We start from the raw sequence: 20457 nt of genomic DNA on the forward strand, positions 1-20457 counted from the left end.
AGGAGATTGATAATAGCAGGACAAAAAAAGGGAATAATAACGTTCCAAGCAGGCTCAGAAAGAAGTGCGAGGGTCCCATCTTTCTTTAATGGTCATAACTGTGCATCATTTCCTTTGAAGTGTAGGGTTGATTCTCTGACCATCTGTCTCCCTGACTTTGAGCAGAGACCGATAGTTGAGCAGTCTCTTCCCACAAAAAGCTGGCACAAGCCTGCTGTTTTCCGCTCTGGCAGCGTGGAAACGAGAGAGTGGTCCTCACAAGAAAAAAAATCAATCCATGCTAGCAGAGGATGGTTTCGATCCATCGACCTCTGGGTTATGGGCCCAGCACACTTCCGCTGCGCCACTCTGCTTCCTGTTCAAAATACTCTGGTTATCCAGATCAGGAGCCTTCAGAGGAGTGGCATGGGATCGCTGGAGCTATTCTGGCAGGGCTCTCACCTCATTTGCCTAAGAATGTCACAAGGCATGCTGGGTGCAGAAAATCTTCGCCTTCCCCTCTCACAGTCAGTCATAGGGGAAAGTCAAGGCCCTCTCAGTCACTAGCCATGTCACGCCTTTGTCAAGACAGAAGCACCGCCACCCGCTCCTTCTCTGTGATCCTGCGCTACCATGCTCAGGTTTTGGCCTTACCTGGGAGCCAGAGGTGCACCCGGTGAGGGCTTGCCCGGTATGAGCGTTCGGGACGTGAGTGGACTTAGGACTGGAAGTTCTGTCCATTCGAAGCAGCCAACCTTCCTGCTGCAGACAGGGGCTGTTCCCTTGGGTTTCTTTCACCTTGCTCTCGGATAAATTTGGTTGTATGCTGCAGTTGCCTGCGATGACTACAAGGTGGCGCTGCTTTCAGGTAAGAGCACAAATATGCAGAAAATGTTGGGGACTTTTGCCACATTTATCGGTGGTGGGTCTCGCACATTTTTTCCAGGGGAGAGATATTGACCTGAAACACTTTTTACTGCAGAGATGCTGCAGTTCTAAAGGCTGGTCGGGCAGAAGGGCTTAGCCGTTTCATTGCCTGCCCCCCTGCAGCCCATTTATTACCAGCAGTTGTGAGTGGTGACTGCTGTTTGTAAAATATAAAAATTTCAGGACATAGAAAGTCGCAGATGGGGCTTTTGGGATGCCTGCATATGTCTTTGTTTATTATTTATCTAATAGCTGAGTAATCTGGTCAAGATATTTCTCTTTTTTTTAACATATTGCGTTAGAATAGCTACAGCTTGCTTAATGTATAAATATTAGCACTGCGTTGGCCGGGAATCGAACCCGGGTCAACTGCTTGGAAGGGAGCTATGCTCACCACTATACCACCAACGCTCCGTGGCATATGTTTTTTTTAAACTCTAGACATCACAACCCTGAGTTCAATGACTATATTGCACCAGTATCAGAGGTATTTTTGGTGTACAGACCAACATGAAAATCAGGAAAAAAGTTCTTGCAACTGCTAAGGAACTGGAGATTGAAACCAATGCAAAAGCTGCGCAGAAAAGGAGAAAGGGAAAGCAGCAGTTCAAATCATTGAAATTAGCATATATTGGCAGCAAGGGAAAAACAGCAGGGTAGAGAAAGAAAACAGCTCCACGAAATTCACAGGAGATTGATAATAGCAGGACAAAAAAAGGGAATAATAACGTTCCAAGCAGGCTCAGAAAGAAGTGCGAGGGTCCCATCTTTCGTTAATGGTCATAACTGTGCATCATTTCCTTTGAAGTGTAGGGTTGATTCTCTGACCATCTGTCTCCCTGACTTTGAGCAGAGACCGATAGTTGAGCAGTCTCTTCCCACAAAAAGCTGGCACAAGCCTGCTGTTTTCCGCTCTGGCAGCGTGGAAACAAGAGAGTGGTCCTCACAAGAAAAAAAATCAATCCATGCTAGCAGAGAATGGTTTCGATCCATCGACCTCTGGGTTATGGGCCCAGCACACTTCCGCTGCGCCACTCTGCTTCCTGTTCAAAATGCTGTGGTTATGCAGATCAGGAGCCTTCAGAGGAGTGGCATGGGATCGCTGGAGCTATTCTGGCAGGGCTCTCACCTCATTTGCCTAAGAATGTCACAAGGCATGCTGGGTGCAGAAAATCTTCGCCTTCCCCTCTCACAGTCAGTCATAGGGGAAAGTCAAGGCCCTCTCAGTCACTAGCCATGTCACGCCTTTGTCAAGACAGAAGCACCCCCACCCGCTCCTTCTCTGTGATCCTGCGCTACCATGCTCAGGTTTTGGCCTTACCTGGGAGCCAGAGGTGCACCCGGTGAGGGCTGAGCGTTCGGGACGTGAGTGGACTTAGGACTGGAAGTTCTGTCCATTCGAAGCAGCCAACCTTCCTGCTGCAGACAGGGGCTGTTCCCTTGGGTTTCTTTCACCTTGCTCTCGGATAAATTTGGTTGTATGCTGCAGTTGCCTGCGATGACTACAAGGTGGCGCTGCTTTCAGGTAAGAGCACAAATATGCAGAAAATGTTGGGGACTTTTGCCACATTTATCGGTGGTGGGTCTCGCACATTTTTTCCAGGGGAGAGATATTGACCTGAAACACTTTTTACTGCAGAGATGCTGCAGTTCTAAAGGCTGGTCGGGCAGAAGGGCTTAGCCGTTTCATTGCCTGCCCCCCTGCAGCCCATTTATTACCAGCAGTTGTGAGTGGTGACTGCTGTTTGTAAAATATAAAAATTTCAGGACATAGAAAGTCGCAGACGGGGCTTTTGTGATGCCTGCCTATGTCTTTGTTTATTATTTATCTAATAGCTGAGTAATCTGGTCAAGATATTTCTCTTTTTTTTAACATATTGCGTTAGAATAGCTACAGCTTGCTTAATGTATAAATATTAGCACTGCGTTGGCCGGGAATCGAACCCGGGTCACCTGCTTGGAAGGCAGCTATGCTCACCACTATACCACCAACGCTCCGTGGCATATGTTTTTTTTAAAACTCTAGACATCACAATCCTGAGTTCACTGACTATATTGCACCAGTATCAGAGGTATTTTTGGTTTACAGACCAACATGAAAATCAGGAAAAAAGTTCTTGCAACTGCTAAGGAACTGGAGATTGAAACCAATGCAAAAGCTGCGCAGAAAAGGAGAAAGGGAAAGCAGCAGTTCAAATCATTGAAATAAGCATATATTGGCAGCAAGGGAAAAACAGCAGGGTAGAGAAAGAAAACAGCTCCACGAAATTCACAGGAGATTGATAATAGCAGGACAAAAAAAGGGAATAATAACGTTCCAAGCAGCCTCAGAAAGAAGTGCGAGGGTCCCATCTTTCGTTAATGGTCATAACTGTGCATCATTTCCTTTGAAGTGTAGGGTTGATTCTCTGACCATCTGTCTCCCTGACTTTGAGCAGAGACCGATAGTTGAGCAGTCTCTTCCCACAAAAAGCTGGCACAAGCCTGCTGTTTTCCGCTCTGGCAGCGTGGAAACGAGAGAGTGGTCCTCACAAGAAAAAGAATCAATCCATGCTAGCAGAGGATGGTTTCGATCCATCGACCTCTGGGTTATGGGCCCAGCACGCTTCCGCTGCGCCACTCTGCTTCCTGCTCAAAATGCTGTGGTTATGCAGATCAGGAGCCTTCAGAGGAGTGGCATGGGATTGCTGGAGCTATTCTGGCAGGGCTCTCACCTCATTTGCCTAAGAATGTCACAAGGCATGCTGGGTGCAGAAAATCTTCGCCTTCCCCTCTCACAGTCAGTCATAGGGGAAAGTCAAGGCCCTCTCAGTCACTAGTCATGTCACGCCTTTGTCAAGACAGAAGCACCCCCACCCGCTCCTTCTCTGTGATCCTGCGCTACAATGCTCAGGTTTTGGCCTTACCTGGGAGCCAGAGGTGCACCCGGTGAGGGCTTGCCCGGTATGAGCGTTTGGGAGCGTGAGTGGACTTAGGACTGGAAGTTCTGTCCAATCGAAGCAGCCAACCTTCCTGCTGCAGACAGAGGCTGTCCCCTTGGGTTTCTTTCACCTTGCTCTCGGATAAATTTGGTTGTATGCTGCAGTTCCCTGCGATGACTACAAGGTGGCGCTGCTTTCAGGTAAGAGCACAAATATGCAGAAAATGTTGGGGACTTTTGCCACATTTATCGGTGGTGGGTCTCGCACATTTTTTCCAGGGGAGAGATATTGACCTGAAACACTTTTTACTGCAGAGATGCTGCAGTTCTAAAGGCTGGTCGGGCAGAAGGGCTTAGCCGTTTCATTGCCTGCCCCCCTGCAGCCCATTTATTACCAGCAGTTGTGAGTGGTGACTGCTGTTTGTAAAATATAAAAATTTCAGGACATAGAAAGTCGCAGACGGGGCTTTTGGGATGCCTGCCTATGTCTTTGTTTATTATTTTCTAATAGCTGAGTAATCTGGTCAAGATATTTCTCTTTTTTTTAACATATTGCGTTAGAATAGCTACAGCTTGCTTAATGTATAAATATTAGCACTGCGTTGGCCGGGAATCAAACCCGGGTCAACTGCTTGGAAGGCAGCTATGCTCACCACTATACCACCAACGCTCCATGGCATATGTTTTTTTTAAACTCTAGACATCACAACCCTGAGTTCAATGACTATATTGCACCAGTATCAGAGGTATTTTTGGTTTACAGACCAACATGAAAATCAGGAAAAAAGTTCTTGCAACTGCTAAGGAACTGGAGATTGAAACCAATGCAAAAGCTGCGCAGAAAAGGAGAAAGGGAAAGCAGCAGTTCAAATCATTGAAATAAGCATATATTGGCAGCAAGGGAAAAACAGCAGGGTAGAGAAAGAAAACAGCTCCACGAAATTCACAGGAGATTGATAATAGCAGGACAAAAAAAGGGAATAATAACGTTCCAAGCAGGCTCAGAAAGAAGTGCGAGGGTCCCATCTTTCTTTAATGGTCATAACTGTGCATCATTTCCTTTGAAGTGTAGGGTTGATTCTCTGACCATCTGTCTCCCTGACTTTGAGCAGAGACCGATAGTTGAGCAGTCTCTTCCCACAAAAAGCTTGCACAAGCCTGCTGTTTTCCGCTCTGGCAGCGTGGAAACGAGAGAGTGGTCCTCACAAGAAAAAAAATCAATCCTTGCTAGCAGAGGATGGTTTCGATCCATCGACCTCTGGGTTATGGGCCCAGCACGCTTCCGCTGCGCCACTCTGCTTCCTGTTCAAAATGCTGTGGTTATGCAGATCAGGAGCCTTCAGAGGAGTGGCATGGGATCGCTGGAGCTATTCTGGCAGGGCTCTCACCTCATTTGCCTAAGAATGTCACAAGGCATGCTGGGTGCAGAAAATCTTCGCCTTCCCCTCTCACAGTCAGTCATAGGGGAAAGTCAAGGCCCTCTCAGTCACTAGCCATGTCACGCCTTTGTCAAGACAGAAGCACCCCCACCCGCTCCTTCTCTGTGATCCTGCGCTACCATGCTCAGGTTTTGGCCTTACCTGGGAGCCAGAGGTGCACCCGGTGAGGGCGAGCGTTCGGGACGTGAGTGGACTTAGGACTGGAAGTTCTGTCCATTCGAAGCAGCCAACCTTCCTGCTGCAGACAGGGGCTGTTCCCTTGGGTTTCTTTCACCTTGCTCTCGGATAAATTTGGTTGTATGCTGCAGTTGCCTGCGATGACTACAAGGTGGCGCTGCTTTCAGGTAAGAGCACAAATATGCAGAAAATGTTGGGGACTTTTGCCACATTTATCGGTGGTGGGTCTCGCACATTTTTTCCAGGGGAGAGATATTGACCTGAAACACTTTTTACTGCAGAGATGCTGCAGTTCTAAAGGCTGGTCGGGCAGAAGGGCTTAGCCGTTTCATTGCCTGCCCCCCTGCAGCCCATTTATTACCAGCAGTTGTGAGTGGTGACTGCTGTTTGTAAAATATAAAAATTTCAGGACATAGAAAGTCGCAGACGGGGCTTTTGGGATGCCTGCATATGTCTTTGTTTATTATTTATCTAATAGCTGAGTAATCTGGTCAAGATATTTCTCTTTTTTTTAACATATTGCGTTAGAATAGCTACAGCTTGCTTAATGTATAAATATTAGCACTGCGTTGGCCGGGAATCGAACCCGGGTCAACTGCTTGGAAGGGAGCTATGCTCACCACTATACCACCAACACTCCGTGGCATATGTTTTTTTTAAACTCTAGACATCACAACCCTGAGTTCAATGACTATATTGCACCAGTATCAGAGGTATTTTTGGTGTACAGACCAACATGAAAATCAGGAAGAAAGTTCTTGCAACTGCTAAGGAACTGGAGATTGAAACCAATGCAAAAGCTGCGCAGAAAAGGAGAAAGGGAAAGCAGCAGTTCAAATCATTGAAATAAGCATATATTGGCAGCAAGGGAAAAACAGCAGGGTAGAGAAAGAAAACAGCTCCACGAAATTCTCAGGAGATTGATAATAGCAGGACAAAAAAAGGGAATAATAACGTTCCAAGCAGGCTCAGAAAGAAGTGCGAGGGTCCCATCTTTCTTTAATGGTCATAACTGTGCATCATTTCCTTTGAAGTGTAGGGTTGATTCTCTGACCATCTGTCTCCCTGACTTTGAGCAGAGACCGATAGTTGAGCAGTCTCTTCCCACAAAAAGCTGGCACAAGCCTGCTGTTTTCCGCTCTGGCAGCGTGGAAACGAGAGAGTGGTCCTCACAAGAAAAAAAATCAATCCATGCTAGCAGAGGATGGTTTCGATCCATCGACCTCTGGGTTATGGGCCCAGCACGCTTCCGCTGCGCCACTCTGCTTCCTGTTCAAAATGCTGTGGTTATGCAGATCAGGAGCCTTCAGAGGAGTGGCATGGGATCGCTGGAGCTATTCTGGCAGGGCTCTCACCTCATTTGCCTAAGAATGTCACAAGGCATGCTGGGTGCAGAAAATCTTCGCCTTCCCCTCTCACAGTCAGTCATAGGGGAAAGTCAAGGCCCTCTCAGTCACTAGCCATGTCACGCCTTTGTCAAGACAGAAGCACCCCCACCCGCTCCTTCTCTGTGATCCTGCGCTACCATGCTCAGGTTTTGGCCTTACCTGGGAGCCAGAGGTGCACCCGGTGAGGGCGAGCGTTCGGGACGTGAGTGGACTTAGGACTGGAAGTTCTGTCCATTCGAAGCAGCCAACCTTCCTGCTGCAGACAGGGGCTGTTCCCTTGGGTTTCTTTCACCTTGCTCTCGGATAAATTTGGTTGTATGCTGCAGTTGCCTGCGATGACTACAAGGTGGCGCTGCTTTCAGGTAAGAGCACAAATATGCAGAAAATGTTGGGGACTTTTGCCACATTTATCGGTGGTGGGTCTCGCACATTTTTTCCAGGGGAGAGATATTGACCTGAAACACTTTTTACTGCAGAGATGCTGCAGTTCTAAAGGCTGGTCGGGCAGAAGGGCTTAGCCGTTTCATTGCCTGCCCCCCTGCAGCCCATTTATTACCAGCAGTTGTGAGTGGTGACTGCTGTTTGTAAAATTTAAAAATTTCAGGACATAGAAAGTCGCAGACGGGGCTTTTGGGATGCCTGCCTATGTCTTTGTTTATTATTTATCTAATAGCTGAGTAATCTGGTCAAGATATTTATCTTTTTTTTAACATATTGCGTTAGAATAGCTACAGCTTGCTTAATGTATAAATATTAGCACTGCGTTGGCCGGGAATCGTACCCAGGTCAACTGCTTGGAATGCAGCTATGCTCACCACTATACCACCAACGCTCCGTGGCATATGTTTTTTTTAAACTCTAGACATCACAACCCTGAGTTCAATGACTATATTGCACCAGTATCAGAGGTATTTTTGGTTTACAGACCAACATGAAAATCAGGAAAAAAGTTCTTGCAACTGCTAAGGAACTGGAGATTGAAACCAATGCAAAAGCCGCGCAGAAAAGGAGAAAGGGAAAGCAGCAGTTCAAATCATTGAAATAAGCATATATTGGCAGCAAGGGAAAAACAGCAGGGTAGAGAAAGAAAACAGCTCCACGAAATTCACAGGAGATTGATAATAGCAGGACAAAAAAAGGGAATAATAACGTTCCAAGCAGGCTCAGAAAGAAGTGCGAGGGTCCCATCTTTCTTTAATGGTCATAACTGTGCATCATTTCCTTTGAAGTGTAGGGTTGATTCTCTGACCATCTGTCTCCCTGACTTTGAGCAGAGACCGATAGTTGAGCAGTCTCTTCCCACAAAAAGCTGGCACAAGCCTGCTGTTTTCCGCTCTGGCAGCGTGGAAACGAGAGAGTGGTCCTCACAAGAAAAAAAATCAATCCATGCTAGCAGAGGATGGTTTCGATCCATCGACCTCTGGGTTATGGGCCCAGCACGCTTCCGCTGCGCCACTCTGCTTCCTGCTCAAAATGCTGTGGTTATGCAGATCAGGAGCCTTCAGAGGAGTGGCATGGGATTGCTGGAGCTATTCTGGCAGGGCTCTCACCTCATTTGCCTAAGAATGTCACAAGGCATGCTGGGTGCAGAAAATCTTCGCCTTCCCTTCTCACAGTCAGTCATAGGGGAAAGTCAAGGCCCTCTCAGTCACTAGCCATGTCACGCCTTTGTCAAGACAGAAGCACCCCCACCCGCTCCTTCTCTGTGATCCTGCGCTACAATGCTCAGGTTTTGGCCTTACCTGGGAGCCAGAGGTGCACCCGGGGAGGGCTTGCCCGGTATGAGCGTTTGGGAGCGTGAGTGGACTTAGGACTGGAAGTTCTGTCCATTCGAAGCAGCCAACCTTCCTGCTGCAGACAGAGGCTGTCCCCTTGGGTTTCTTTCACCTTGCTCTCGGATAAATTTGGTTGTATGCTGCAGTTCCCTGCGATGACTACAAGGTGGCGCTGCTTTCAGGTAAGAGCACAAATATGCAGAAAATGTTGGGGACTTTTGCCACATTTATCGGTGGTGGGTCTCGCACATTTTTTCCAGGGGAGAGATATTGACCTGAAACACTTTTTACTGCAGAGATGCTGCAGTTCTAAAGGCTGGTCGGGCAGAAGGGCTTAGCCGTTTCATTGCCTGCCCCCCTGCAGCCCATTTATTACCAGCAGTTGTGAGTGGTGACTGCTGTTTGTAAAATATAAAAATTTCAGGACATAGAAAGTCGCAGACGGGGCTTTTGGGATGCCTGCCTATGTCTTTGTTTATTATTTATCTAATAGCTGAGTAATCTGGTCAAGATATTTCTCTTTTTTTTAACATATTGCGTTAGAATAGCTACAGCTTGCTTAATGTATAAATATTAGCACTGCGTTGGCCGGGAATCGAACCCGGGTCAACTGCTTGGAAGGCAGCTATGCTCACCACTATACCACCAACGCTCCATGGCATATGTATTTTTTAAACTCTAGACATCACAACCCTGAGTTCAATGACTATATTGCACCAGTATCAGAGGTATTTTTGGTTTACAGACCAACATGAAAATCAGGAAAAAAGTTCTTGCAACTGCTAAGGAACTGGAGATTGAAACCAATGCAAAAGCTGCGCAGAAAAGGAGAAAGGGAAAGCAGCAGTTCAAATCATTGAAATAAGCATATATTGGCAGCAAGGGAAAAACAGCAGGGTAGAGAAAGAAAACAGCTCCACGAAATTCACAGGAGATTGATAATAGCAGGACAAAAAAAGGGAATAATAACGTTCCAAGCAGCCTCAGAAAGAAGTGCGAGGGTCCCATCTTTCGTTAATGGTCATAACTGTGCATCATTTCCTTTGAAGTGTAGGGTTGATTCTCTGACCATCTGTCTCCCTGACTTTGAGCAGAGACCGATAGTTGAGCAGTCTCTTCCCACAAAAAGCTGGCACAAGCCTGCTGTTTTCCGCTCTGGCAGCGTGGAAATGAGAGAGTGGTCCTCACAAGAAAAAAAATCAATCCATGCTAGCAGAGGATGGTTTCGATCCATCGACCTCTGGGTTATGGGCCCAGCACGCTTCCGCTGCGCCACTCTGCTTCCTGCTCAAAATGCTGTGGTTATGCAGATCAGGAGCCTTCAGAGGAGTGGCATGGGATTGCTGGAGCTATTCTGGCAGGGCTCTCACCTCATTTGCCTAAGAATGTCACAAGGCATGCTGGGTGCAGAAAATCTTCGCCTTCCCCTCTCACAGTCAGTCATAGGGAAAGTCAAGGCCCTCTCAGTCACTAGCCATGTCACGCCTTTGTCAAGACAGAAGCACCCCCACCCGCTCCTTCTCTGTGATCCTGCGCTACAATGCTCAGGTTTTGGCCTTACCTGGGAGCCAGTTGTGCACCCGGTGAGGGCTTGCCCGGTATGAGCGTTCGGGACGTGAGTGGACTTAGGACTGGAAGTTCTGTCCATTCGAAGCAGCCAACCTTCCTGCTGCAGACAGGGGCTGTTCCCTTGGGTTTCTTTCACCTTGCTCTCGGATAAATTTGGTTGTATGCTGCAGTTGCCTGCGATGACTACAAGGTGGCGCTGCTTTCAGGTAAGAGCACAAATATGCAGAAAATGTTGGGGACTTTTGCCACATTTATCGGTGGTGGGTCTCGCACATTTTTTCCAGGGGAGAGATATTGACCTGAAACACTTTTTACTGCAGAGATGCTGCAGTTCTAAAGGCTGGTCGGGCAGAAGGGCTTAGCCGTTTCATTGCCTGCCCCCCTGCAGCCCATTTATTACCAGCAGTTGTGAGTGGTGACTGCTGTTTGTAAAATATAAAAATTTCAGGACATAGAAAGTCGCAGACGGGGCTTTTGAGAAGCCTGCCGATGTCTTTGTTTATTATTTATCTAATAGCTGAGTAATCTGGTCAAGATATTTCTCTTTTTTTTAACATATTGCGTTAGAATAGCTACAGCTTGCTTAATGTATAAATATTAGCACTGCGTTGGCCGGGAATCGAACCCGGGTCAACTGCTTGGAAGGTAGCTATGCTCACCACTATACCACCAGCACTCCATGGCATATGTTTTTTTTAAACTCTAGACATCACAACCCTGAGTTCAATGACTATATTGCACCAGTATCAGAGGTATTTTTGGTTTACAGACCAACATGAAAATCAGGAAAAAAGTTCTTGCAACTGCTAAGGAACTGGAGATTGAAACCAATGCAAAAGCTGCGCAGAAAAGGAGAAAGGGAAAGCAGCAGTTCAAATCATTGAAATAAGCATATATTGGCAGCAAGGGAAAAACAGCAGGGTAGAGAAAGAAAACAGCTCCTCGAAATTCACAGGAGATTGATAATAGCAGGACAAAAAAAGGGAATAATAACATTCCAAGCAGCCTCAGAAAGAAGTGCGAGGGTCCCATCTTTCGTTAATGGTCATAACTGTGCATCATTTCCTTTGAAGTGTAGGGTTGATTCTCTGACCATCTGTCTACCTGACTTTGAGCAGAGACCGATAGTTGAGCAGTCTCTTCCCACAAAAAGCTGGCACAAGCCTGCTTTTTTCCGCTCTGGCAGCGTGGAAACGAGAGAGTGGTCCTCACAAGAAAAAAAATCAATCCATGCTAGCAGAGGATGGTTTCGATCCATCGACCTCTGGGTTATGGGCCCAGCACGCTTCCGCTGCGCCACTCTGCTTCCTGCTCAAAATGCTGTGGTTATGCAGATCAGGAGCCTTCAGAGGAGTGGCATGGGATCGCTGGAGCTATTCTGGCAGGGCTCTCACCTCATTTGCCTAAGAATGTCACAAGGCATGCTGGGTGCAGAAAATCTTTGCCTTCCCCTCTCACAGTCAGTCATAGGGGAAAGTCAAGGCCCTCTCAGTCACTAGCCATGTCACGCCTTTGTCAAGACAGAAGCACCCCCACCCGCTCCTTCTCTGTGATCCTGCGCTACCATGCTCAGGTTTTGGCCTTACCTGGGAGCCAGAGGTGCACCAGGTGAGGGCTTGCATGGTATGAGCGTTCGGGACGTGAGTGGACTTAGGACTGGAAGTTCTGTCCATTCGAAGCAGCCAACCTTCCTGCTGCAGACAGGGGCTGTTCCCTTGGGTTTCTTTCACCTTGCTCTCGGATAAATTTGGTTGTATGCTGCAGTTGCCTGCGATGACTACAAGGTGGCGCTGCTTTCAGGTAAGAGCACAAATATGCAGAAAATGTTGGGGACTTTTGCCACATTTATCGGTGGTGGGTCTCGCACATTTTTTCCAGGTGAGAGATATTGACCTGAAACACTTTTTACTGCAGAGATGCTGCAGTTCTAAAGGCTGGTCGGGCAGAAGGGCTTAGCCGTTTCATTGCCTGCCCCCCTGCAGCCCATTTATTTCCAGCAGTTGTGAGTGGTGACTGCTGTTTGTAAAATATAAAAATTTCAGGACATAGAAAGTCGCAGACGAGGCTTTTGGGATGCCTGCCTATGTCTTTGTTTATTATTTATCTAATAGCTGAGTAATCTGGTCAAGATATTTATCTTTTTTTTAACATATTGCATTAGAATAGCTACAGCTTGCTTAATGTATAAATATTAGCACTGCGTTGGCCGGGAATCAAACCCGGGTCAACTGCTTGGAAGGCAGCTATGCTCACCACTATACCACCAACGCTCCGTGGCATATGTTTTTTTTAAACTCTAGACATCACAACCCTGAGTTCAATGACTATATTGCACCAGTATCAGAGGTATTTTTGGTTTACAGACCAACATGAAAATCAGGAAAAAAGTTCTTGCAACTGCTAAGGAACTGGAGATTGAAACCAATGCAAAAGCTGCGCAGAAAAGGAGAAAGGGAAAGCAGCAGTTCAAATCATTGAAATAAGCATATATTGGCAGCAAGGTAAAAACAGCAGGGTAGAGAAAGAAAACAGCTCCACGAAATTCACAGGAGATTGATAATAGCAGGACAAAAAAAGTGAATAATAACGTTCCAAGCAGGCTCAGAAAGAAGTGCGAGGGTCCCATCTTTCTTTAATGGTCATAACTGTGCATCATTTCCTTTGAAGTGTAGGGTTGATTCTCTGACCATCTGTCTCCTTGACTTTGAGCAGAGACCGATAGTTGAGCAGTCTCTTCCCACAAAAAGCTGGCACAAGCCTGCTGTTTTCCGCTCTGGCAGCGTGGAAACGAGAGAGTGGTCCTCACAAGAAAAAAAATCAATCCATGCTAGCAGAGGATGGTTTCGATACATCGACCTCTGGGTTATGGGCCCAGCACGCTTCCGCTGCGCCACTCGGCTTCCTGTTCAAAATGCTGTGGTTATGCAGATCAGGAGCCTTCAGAGGAGTGGCATGGGATCGCTGGAGCTATTCTGGCAGGGCTCTCACCTCATTTGCCTAAGAATGTCACAAGGCATGCTGGGTGCAGAAAATCTTCGCCTTCCCCTCTCACAGTCAGTCATAGGGGAAAGTCAAGGCCCTCTCAGTCACTAGCCATGTCACGCCTTTGTCAAGACAGAAGCACCCCCACCCGCTCCTTCTCTGTGATCCTGCGCTACCATGCTCAGGTTTTGGCCTTACCTGGGAGCCAGAGGTGCACCCGGTGAGGGCTTGCCCGGTATGAGCGTTCGGGACGTGAGTGGACTTAGGACTGGAAGTTCTGTCCATTCGAAGCAGCCAACCTTCCTGCTGCAGACAGGGGCTGTTCCCTTGGGTTTCTTTCACCTTGCTCTCGGATAAATTTGGTTGTATGCTGCAGTTGCCTGCGATGACTACAAGGTGGCGCTGCTTTCAGGTAAGAGCACAAATATGCAGAAAATGTTGGGGACTTTTGCCACATTTATCGGTGGTGGGTCTCGCACATTTTTTCCAGGGGAGAGATATTGACCTGAAACACTTTTTACTGCAGAGATGCTGCAGTTCTAAAGGCTGGTCGGGCAGAAGGGCTTAGCCGTTTCATTGCCTGCCCCCCTGCAGCCCATTTATTACCAGCAGTTGTGAGTGGTGACTGCTGTTTGTAAAATATAAAAATTTCAGGACATAGAAAGTCGCAGACGGGGCTTTTGGGATGCCTGCCTATGTCTTTGTTTATTATTTATCTAATAGCTGAGTAATCTGGTCAAGATATTTCTCTTTTTTTTAACATATTGCGTTAGAATAGCTACAGCTTGCTTAATGTATAAATATTAGCACTGCGTTGGCCGGGAATCGAACCTGGGTCAACTGCTTGGAAGGCAGCTATGCTCACCACTATACCACCAACGCTCCGTGGCAGATGTTTTTTTTAAACTCTAGACATCACAACCCTGAGTTCAATGACTATATTGCACCAGTATCAGAGGTATTTTTGGTGTACAGACCAACATGAAAATCAGGAAAAAAGTTCTTGCAACTGCTAAGGAACTGGAGATTGAAACCAATGCAAAAGCTGCGCAGAAAAGGAGAAAGGGAAAGCAGCAGTTCAAATCATTGAAATAAGCATATATTGGCAGCAAGGCAAAAACAGCAGGGTAGAGAAAGAAAACAGCTCCACGAAATTCACAGGAGATTGATAATAGCAGGACAAAAAAAGGGAATAATAACGTTCCAAGCAGGCTCAGAAAGAAGTGCGAGGGTCCCATCTTTCGTTAATGGTCATAACTGTGCATCATTTCCTTTGAAGTGTAGGGTTGATTCTCTGACCATCTGTCTCCCTGACTTTGAGCAGAGACCGATAGTTGAGCAGTCTCTTCCCACAAAAAGCTGGCACAAGCCTGCTGTTTTCCGCTCTGGCAGCGTGGAAACGAGAGAGTGGTCCTCACAAGAAAAAAAATCAATCCATGCTAGCAGAGGATGGTTTCGATCCATTGACCTCTGGGTTATGGGCCCAGCACACTTCCGCTGCGCCACTCTGCTTCCTGTTCAAAATGCTGTGGTTATGCAGATCAGGAGCCTTCAGAGGAGTGGCATGGGATCGCTGGAGCTATTCTGGCAGGGCTCTCACCTCATTTGCCTAAGAATGTCACAAGGCATGCTGGGTGCAGAAAATCTTCGCCTTCCCCTCTCACAGTCAGTCATAGGGGAAAGTCAAGGCCCTCTCAGTCACTAGCCATGTCACGCCTTTGTCAAGACAGAAGCACCCCCACCCTCTCCTTCTCTGTGATCCTGCGCTACCATGCTCAGGTTTTGGCCTTACCTGGGAGCCAGAGGTGCACCCGGTGAGGGTGAGCGTTCGGGACGTGAGTGGACTTAGGACTGGAAGTTCTGTCCATTCGAAGCAGCCAACCTTCCTGCTGCAGACAGGGGCTGTTCCCTTGGGTTTCTTTCACCTTGCTCTCGGATAAATTTGGTTGTATGCTGCAGTTGCCTGCGATGACTACAAGGTGGCGCTGCTTTCAGGTAAGAGCACAAATATGCAGAAAATGTTGGGGACTTTTGCCACATTTATCGGTGGTGGGTCTCGCACATTTTTTCCAGGGGAGAGATATTGACCTGAAACACTTTTTACTGCAGAGATGCTGCAGTTCTAAAGGCTGGTCGGGCAGAAGGGGTTAGCCGTTTCATTGCCTACCCCCCTGCAGCCCATTTATTACCAGCAGTTGTGAGTGGTGACTGCTGTTTGTAAAATATACAAATTTCAGGACATAGAAAGTCGCAGACGGGGCTTTTGTGATGCCTGCCTATATCTTTGTTTATTATTTATCTAATAGCTGAGTAATCTGGTCAAGATATTTCTCTTTTTTTTTAACATATTGCGTTAGAATAGCTACAGCTTGCTTAATGTATAAATATTAGCACTGCGTTGGCCGGGAATCGAACCCGGGTCAACTGCTTGGAAGGCAGCTATGCTCACCACTATACCACCAACGCTCCGTGGCATATGTTTTTTTTAAAACTCTAGACATCACAATCCTGAGTTCAATGACTATATTGCACCAGTATCAGAGGTATTTTTGGTTTACAGACCAACATGAAAATCAGGAAAAAAGTTCTTGCAACTGCTAAGGAACTGGAGATTGAAACCAATGCAAAAGCTGCGCAGAAAAGGAGAAAGGGAAAGCAGCAGTTCAAATCATTGAAATAAGCATATATTGGCAGCAAGGGAAAAACAGCAGGGTAGAGAAAGAAAACAGCTCCACGAAATTCACAGGAGATTGATAATAGCAGGACAAAAAAAGGGAATAATAACGTTCCAAGCAGCCTCAGAAAGAAGTGCGAGGGTCCCATCTTTCGTTAATGGTCATAACTGTGCATCATTTCCTTTGAAGTGTAGGGTTGATTCTCTGACCATCTGTCTCCCTGACTTTGAGCAGAGACCGATAGTTGAGCAGTCTCTTCCCACAAAAAGCTGGCACAAGCCTGCTTTTTTCCGCTCTGGCAGCGTGGAAACGAGAGAGTGGTCCTCACAAGAAAAAAAATCAATCCATGCTAGCAGAGGATGGTTTCGATCAATCGACCTCTGGGTTATGGGCCCAGCACGCTTCCGCTGCGCCACTCTGCTTCCTGCTCAAAATGCTGTGGTTATGCAGATCAGGAGCCTCTAGAGGAGTGGCATGGGATCGCTGGAGCTATTCTGGCAGGGCTCTCACCTCATTTGCCTAAGAATGTCACAAGGCATGCTGGGTGCAGAAAATCTTCGCCTTCCCCTCTCACAGTCAGTCATAGGCGAAAGTCAAGGCCCTCTCAGTCACTAGCCATGTCACGCCTTTGTCAAGACAGAAGCACCCCCACCGCTCCTTCTCTGTGATCCTGCGCTACCATGCTCAGGTTTTGGCCTTACCTGGGAGCCAGAGGTGCACCAGGTGAGGGCTTGCCTGGTATGAGCGTTCGGGACGTGAGTGGACTTAGGACTGGAAGTTCTGTCCATTCGAAGCAGCCAACCTTCCTGCTGCAGACAGGGGCTGTTCCCTTGGGTTTCTTTCACCTTGCTCTCGGATAAATTTGGTTGTATGCTGCAGTTGCCTGCCATGACTACAAGGTGGCGCTGCTTTCAGGTAAGAGCACAAATATGCAGAAAATGTTGGGGACTTTTGCCACATTTATCGGTGGTGGGTCTCGCACATTTTTTCCAGGGGAGAGATATTGACCTGAAACACTTTTTACTGCAGAGATGCTGCAGTTCTAAAGGCTGGTCGGGCAGAAGGGCTTAGCCGTTTCATTGCCTGCCCCCCTGCAGCCCATTTATTACCAGCAGTTGTGAGTGGTGACTGCTGTTTGTAAAATATACAAATTTCAGGACATAGAAAGTCGCAGACGGGGCTTTTGTGATGCCTGCCTATGTCTTTGTTTATTATTTATCTAATAGCTGAGTAATCTGGTCAAGATATTTCTCTTTTTTTTTAACATATTGCGTTAGAATAGCTACAGCTTGCTTAATGTATAAATATTAGCACTGCGTTGGCCGGGAATCGAACCCGGGTCAACTGCTTGGAAGGCAGCTATGCTCACCACTATACCACCAACGCTCCGTGGCATATGTTTTTTTTAAAACTCTAGACATCACAATCCTGAGTTCAATGACTATATTGCACCAGTATCAGAGGTATTTTTGGTTTACAGACCAACATGAAAATCAGGAAAAAAGTTCTTGCAACTGCTAAGGAACTGGAGATTGAAACCAATGCAAAAGCTGCGCAGAAAAGGAGAAAGGGAAAGCAGCAGTTCAAATCATTGAAATAAGCATATATTGGCAGCAAGGGAAAAACAGCAGGGTAGAGAAAGAAAACAGCTCCACGAAATTCACAGGAGATTGATAATAGCAGGACAAAAAAAGGGAATAATAACGTTCCAAGCAGCCTCAGAAAGAAGTGCGAGGGTCCCATCTTTCGTTAATGGTCATAACTGTGCATCATTTCCTTTGAAGTGTAGGGTTGATTCTCTGACCATCTGTCTCCCTGACTTTGAGCAGAGACCGATAGTTGAGCAGTCTCTTCCCACAAAAAGCTGGCACAAGCCTGCTTTTTTCCGCTCTGGCAGCGTGGAAACGAGAGAGTGGTCCTCACAAGAAAAAAAATCAATCCATGCTAGCAGAGGATGGTTTCGATCCATCGACCTCTGGGTTATGGGCCCAGCACGCTTCCGCTGCGCCACTCTGCTTCCTGCTCAAAATGCTGTGGTTATGCAGATCAGGAGCCTCTAGAGGAGTGGCATGGGATCGCTGGAGCTATTCTGGCAGGGCTCTCACCTCATTTGCCTAAGAATGTCACAAGGCATGCTGGGTGCAGAAAATCTTCGCCTTCCCCTCTCACAGTCAGTCATAGGCGAAAGTCAAGGCCCTCTCAGTCACTAGCCATGTCACGCCTTTGTCAAGACAGAAGCACCCCCACCGCTCCTTCTCTGTGATCCTGCGCTACCATGCTCAGGTTTTGGCCTTACCTGGGAGCCAGAGGAGCACCAGGTGAGGGCTTGCCTGGTTTGAGCGTTCGGGACGTGAGTGGACTTAGGACTGGAAGTTCTGTCCATTCGAAGCAGCCAACCTTCCTGCTGCAGACAGGGGCTGTTCCCTTGGGTTTCTTTCACCTTGCTCTCGGATAAATTTGGTTGTATGCTGCAGTTGCCTGCGATGACTACAAGGTGGCGCTGCTTTCAGGTAAGAGCACAAATATGCAGAAAATGTTGGGGACTTTTGCCACATTTATCGGTGGTGGGTCTCGCACATTTTTTCCAGGGGAGAGATATTGACCTGAAACACTTTTTACTGCAGAGATGCTGCAGTTCTAAAGGCTGGTCGGGCAGAAGGGCTTAGCCGTTTCATTGCCTGCCCCCCTGCAGCCCATTTATTACCAGCAGTTGTGAGTGGTGACTGCTGTTTGTAAAATATAAAAATTTCAGGACATAGAAAGTCGCAGACGGGGCTTTTGGGATGCCTGCCTATGTCTTTGTTTATTATTTATCTAATAGCTGAGTAATCTGGTCAAGATATTTATCTTTTTTTTAACATATTGCGTTAGAATAGCTACAGCTTGCTTAATGTATAAATATTAGCACTGCGTTGGCCGGGAATCGTACCTAGGTCAACTGCTTGGAAAGCAGCTATGCTCACCACTATACCACCAACGCTCCGTGGCATATGTTTTTTTAAAACTCTAGACATCACAACCCTGAGTTCAATGACTATATTGCACCAGTATCAGAGGTATTTTTGGTTTACAGACCAACATGAAAATCAGGAAAAAAGTTCTTGCAACTGCTAAGGAACTGGAGATTGAAACCAATGCAAAAGCTGCGCAGAAAAGGAGAAAGGGAAAGCAGCAGTTCAAATCATTGAAATAAGCATATATTGGCAGCAAGGGAAAAACAGCAGGGTAGAGAAAGAAAACAGCTCCACGAAATTCACAGGAGATTGATAATAGCAGGACAAAAAAAGGGAATAATAACGTTCCAAGCAGGCTCAGAAAGAAGTGCGAGGGTCCCATCTTTCTTTAATGGTCATAACTGTGCATCATTTCCTTTGAAGTGTAGGGTTGATTCTCTGACCATCTGTCTCCCTGACTTTGAGCAGAGACCGATAGTTGAGCAGTCTCTTCCCACAAAAAGCTGGCACAAGCCTGCTGTTTTCCGCTCTGGCAGCGTGGAAACGAGAGAGTGGTCCTCACAAGAAAAAAAATCAATCCATGCTAGCAGAGGATGGTTTCGATCCATCGACCTCTGGGTTATTGGCCCAGCACGCTTCCGCTGCGCCACTCTGCTTCCTGCTCAAAATGCTGTGGTTATGCAGATCAGGAGCCTTCAGAGGAGTGGCATGGGATCGCTGGAGCTATTCTGGCAGGGCTCTCACCTCATTTGCCTAAGAATGTCACAAGGCATGCTGGGTGCAGAAAATCTTCGCCTTCCCCTCTCACAGTCAGTCATAGGGGAAAGTCAAGGCCCTCTCAGTCACTAGCCATGTCACGCCTTTGTCAAGACAGAAGCACCCCCACCCGCTCCTTCTCTGTGATCCTGCTCTACCATGCTCAGGTTTTGGCCTTACCTGGGAGCCAGAGGTGCACCCGGTGAGGGCTTGCCCGGTATGAGCGTTTGGGAGAGTTCGGGACGTGAGTGGACTTAGGACTGGAAGTTCTGTCCATTCGAAGCAGCCAACCTTCCTGCTGCAGACAGGGGCTGTTCCCTTGGGTTTTTTTCACCTTGCTCTCGGATAAATTTGGTTGTATGCTGCAGTTGCCTGCGATGACTACAAGGTGGCGCTGCTTTCAGGTAAGAGCACAAATATGCAGAAAATGTTGGGGACTTTTGCCACATTTATCGGTGGTGGGTCTCGCACATTTTTTCCAGGGGAGAGATATTGACCTGAAACACTTTTTACTGCAGAGATGCTGCAGTTCTAAAGGCTGGTCGGGCAGAAGGGCTTAGCCGTTTCATGGCCTGCCCCCCTGCAGCCCATTTATTACCAGCAGTTGTGAGTGGTGACTGCTGTTTGTAAAATATAAAAATTTCAGGACATAGAAAGTCGCAGACAGGGCTTTTGGGATGCCTGCCTATGTCTTTGTTTATTATTTATCTAATAGCTGAGTAATCTGGTCAAGATATTTCTCTTTTTTTTAACATATTGCGTTAGAATAGCTACAGCTTGCTTAATGTATAAATATTAGCACTGCGTTGGCCAGGAATCGAACCCGGGTCAACTGCTTGGAAGACAGCTATGCTCACCACTATACCACCAACGCTCCATGGCATATGTTTTTTTTAAACTCTAGACATCACAACCC

General features: G+C 47.1%; 3 non-coding genes across 3 annotated transcripts; all 3 read right to left on the reverse strand.

Moving 5' to 3' along the window:
- Positions 1-9185: 9185 nt before the first annotated feature.
- Positions 9186-9257, reverse strand: TRNAG-UCC (transfer RNA glycine (anticodon UCC)). Its single transcript has one exon. It is a non-coding gene; the product is annotated as a tRNA-Gly (tRNA).
- Positions 9258-15550: 6293 nt separating this feature from the next.
- TRNAG-UCC (transfer RNA glycine (anticodon UCC)) lies at positions 15551-15622 on the reverse strand. The gene has a single exon. It is a non-coding gene; the product is annotated as a tRNA-Gly (tRNA).
- Positions 15623-17145: 1523 nt separating this feature from the next.
- Positions 17146-17217, reverse strand: TRNAG-UCC (transfer RNA glycine (anticodon UCC)). The gene has a single exon. It is a non-coding gene; the product is annotated as a tRNA-Gly (tRNA).
- Positions 17218-20457: the final 3240 nt, after the last annotated feature.

Source organism: Pleurodeles waltl, unplaced genomic scaffold (assembly GCF_031143425.1).
Source record: "Pleurodeles waltl isolate 20211129_DDA unplaced genomic scaffold, aPleWal1.hap1.20221129 scaffold_69, whole genome shotgun sequence".
Classification (NCBI taxonomy): Eukaryota; Metazoa; Chordata; class Amphibia; order Caudata; family Salamandridae; genus Pleurodeles; species Pleurodeles waltl.